This window comes from Mus caroli, chromosome 17, assembly GCF_900094665.2.
Source record: "Mus caroli chromosome 17, CAROLI_EIJ_v1.1, whole genome shotgun sequence".
NCBI classification, from domain to species: domain Eukaryota; kingdom Metazoa; phylum Chordata; class Mammalia; order Rodentia; family Muridae; genus Mus; species Mus caroli.
The window spans coordinates 73,786,502-73,790,332 of record NC_034586.1 but is presented as its reverse complement, the minus strand read 5'-3'; positions in this window follow the sequence as shown (position 1 = coordinate 73,790,332).

Below are 3,831 nucleotides of genomic sequence, written 5' to 3'. Positions count from 1 at the left end.
AGAGTGAGTGCTCCTCAGTATATAAGAGTGAGTGCTCCTCAGTATATAAGAGTGAGTGCTCCTCAGTATATAAGAGTGAGTGCTCCTCAGTATATGAGAATCTCCAGGTGAACTTGAAGCTCCTGTTTCAGCTGGTTGGGTTGTCTATCTTGCTTTGGGAATTCTTTAATTAGAATGATTTTACTCTTTATTTTTAGATTTCAAATGAATACTATAGTTATATTTTCACCTCTTCTTTCCTTCCCCAACTCCTCTTGTGTCCCTGTGCCCCATCAATCTCTCTCAAATTCATGACTGCTTCTTATTTGATGATAATTGTTACACACACACACACACACACTCACACACACACACCCTAGAGAGTTCAGGGATGTACATGTGTTTAGAGCTGACGGCTTGGATCAGGTAACCTGTCAGGGACCTGATCCACAGCAGAAATTGATTCTCCTACTCTCTGTGCCCATTAACTTCCTATAGCTCCTCATGCAGGGGTGAGAACCTGTGAGGTTTCCCCTTCTATAATGACATATCCACTGGTGTGGTCATCATGCAGATCTTAACTCAGGAAATGATGTTGCTGAGGTTTCATGGGTAAACCTTCCCTGTCATGCCTAGAAGATACTATCTGGCAGTTGGTTCCTTCTGTCATTTCTGCCCATCAACCACAATTTTCTCTGAGTCTTAGCCCTAACGGATATAACTACATTGTTCTGGCAATTTCTTTTCTCTGCCTTCCAAATGTTCTGATTTCAGGAATGCTGTCAATCCCACCTGGCTTTCTACAGGTTCTGGGCATCCAAATTCTGGGTCTCAGGTTTGTATGGCTTCCCCAACTCATCCTCACATTTCCTTCCTTATTGCTGCCAGTCAGTGTGTTTGTTTGCTTCCCCTTTCGCAGAGAGTAAAAACACAATGCCAACTCAAGTTTTCCAGTTTGCTTCCTGGTTTGGGGTAGCTGGCTATGCACACCATGACTGTACAAGGGAAGAGCATTTTTCTGTTTTATTTATTTATTTATTTATTTTTTTAAAATTTGCAGTGTAGCTCCTGAGAGTGATATGGGTTTAAAAATCTGAGAAATTGTGACTGAATCCTTTGGTTTTTATAATGATGCATGATGGAAACTTGGATTAGTAATTACAATAAGGGATGAAGCTCTCCATTGCCTTGTGCATGAAAAAGAAAAAAAGACATGGGAGCACTGAGAGCTTTTCTTCACCCATCTCAGCAAGCTGGGTCTAAGCTTCAGGTACTGAGGTTGGCCTGCTCCCCTACCCATCCACTCCCACTTCTTGGCCCTGGCATTCCCCTGTACTGGGGCATATAAAGTTTGCAAGACCTAGGGGCCTCTCTTCCCAGTGATGACCGACTAGGCCATCTTCTACTACATATGCAGCTAGAGATATGAGCTCTGGGGTACTGGTTAGTTCATATTGTTGTTCCCCCTATAGGGTTGCAAACCCCTTCAGCTCCTTGGGTGCTTTCTCTAGCTTCTCCATTGGGGGTCCTGTTTTCCATCTTATAGATGACTGTGAGCCTCCACTTGACAGTCAGTTATTTCAAATCCGTTATTTTAAATACCCAAATTCACCAGTTTTGAAATTAGAGTGCAACCCATCACAGGGCTTGCTCAGTTAATGTCAAATACCTCTGAAATGTACAGACTGGAGTGAAGTAAGAGACCTTTGATGACTGATAAAATATAGTCACGTGAAAACTAGGTATCTAGTTTTGAGTGCAGATGTAATACGATGATGTCTTATATAGATTGACTTAGATGTTATTGCAGTAGCAAGGATGATCACTGGGAATAACAAAACCCTTGCTCCCCCAGCAGGAACAAAGAAGAAAGAAGTTACTATTTCTAGGGAGTGTTAGAGTCATAAATTTGGGATGAAGTCGCTTATGATAAGCTTTTAAGTCTTAAAGCCCACTTCTGAGAGGGGAGAAGTTGATCTAGCAGAAGTAAGAATCATATAAAAACTGGGGAGATGACACTTCCTTAGTTAATTTTGCCATTTGAATTGTGGCTTTTAAAATAGTGTTACCCATAGCGTAAAGCTTTCAGAATGTAGTCAATGGGCTTTCTGCACTGAGCTCATTCCATTTAGGGCAATACTTCTGTCTCCAGGTGACATCCAGAATTTAGATAATGAACTCTTTTTGAGACATAAAATTGGAAAAGATTTCAAGAGATCAGAAAATGATTGGTTTAACGAACTGATATCAGGTTTGGCTGCAGGCTTTGAAAGTTCTGAATTTTATTTTAATTAATGGAAAAGTTAACATACACATAATGTTGAGGAGTAGAATAAATAAGCAGAAAAGACAGTCTGAATAGTCATATGTTTAAGCCAATTCAAAATTGTTAACTATGTCCCACATCCATATATCCAAAGAAGGCATTATAATATCAGTGTCTTACTTTTTTAAAAAGTAAAGGTTTTTTTTTTAGTTAATTTTATTTTTCTACACTTAAATTAATTTTTGTGTTATGTATATGACTGTTTTGCCTGCATGTATATTTTGTGCACACAGTACCTGCAGAAGCCAGAAAATGGTGTCAGATCCCCTGGGACTGAAATTGTAGAAAGTCATGAGCTACTACATGTGTGCAGGGAATTAAACTCAGGTCCTCTGAAAGAGCAGCAGTGCTCTTAATTGTTGAGCTATTTCCCTGGCTCCAATTTAAACTGATTTTTAATGACACATAACCATTGAAATTATACAGATCAATGGACTCTTATGATATTATGATACATGTATATATTGTGTAATATTTAAATCAGGGTGAGTATGTTTGTTTCAAACATTTATCCTTTCTTTATGGTGGAAACCTTTAAAGTCCTTTCCTTTAGCCTTTCTGTCCTTTCTCCAGTGCATCATCTTAGCATCTTAGAGAGTCAGTTGGGTCTAGATGTATCTATTTATTCTTAAGATTTATCCTCTTCTGTTCAACTGGGTGTCTCTGTTTTAGTGCCACTTTCATGCTGTTTTGCTTACTATAGCTTTGCAGTTAACTTTGAAAACAGGTGGTACAAAGTGTGGAGAGTCATGAGCAATCACCATTACAAGATGGCGCCGGCTTCCGCTGTGCCTAACTGGTAAACAAGCAATGTGCGCAGGTGCAAGAGTGAATTTGTGCCAAGTCACTGCCCATCCAGGGGCGTAGCAATGAGGCGATGGGCAAGCAACAAATCAGGTGCTGACACGCCACTCCAAGGTGTATATAAGCAGCACCATTTTCTGGGGTTCGGGGTCTTCCTCCTAATGAAGCAATAAAGCTTTGCTGCAGAAGAATCCGGTTGTCCGAGTGTGTTCTTGCTGGTGAGAAACAAGCTCAGGACAACAAAGCTCCCTGTTCTTGCTTGCCCAAGATTGCTTGTGTGTGTGTGTGTGTGTGCGTGTGTTTAACAAGTATATTCTAGTCCTGTGAGGAATACCATCAAATTTTGGTAAGAATTAATTGAATCTCTAGCTCATTTTGGGTAGTGGACAGTTAAGAAATACTGATTTTTGGGCTCAAAAAAAATGGCTCAGAATACCTGCTGCCCTTACTGAGGACTTGAATTTGATTCCGAGATGAAATATTGAAATGAAGGAATAGAAAATTGGCACCTACTGCTCCTACAGAGCACCCGTGTCAGGTGATTCACATCCCACTGTTGCTCTCTGACCTCTGTAGACACCTGCATTCACATGACCATAGACATCAGAGAGAGAGGGAGAGGGGGAGGGAGGGAGCGGGGGAGAGAGAGAGAAAGGGAGAGATTGAGAGGGAGAGAGAGGGGAGAGAGAGAGAGAGAGAGAGAGAGAGAGAGAGAGAGAGAG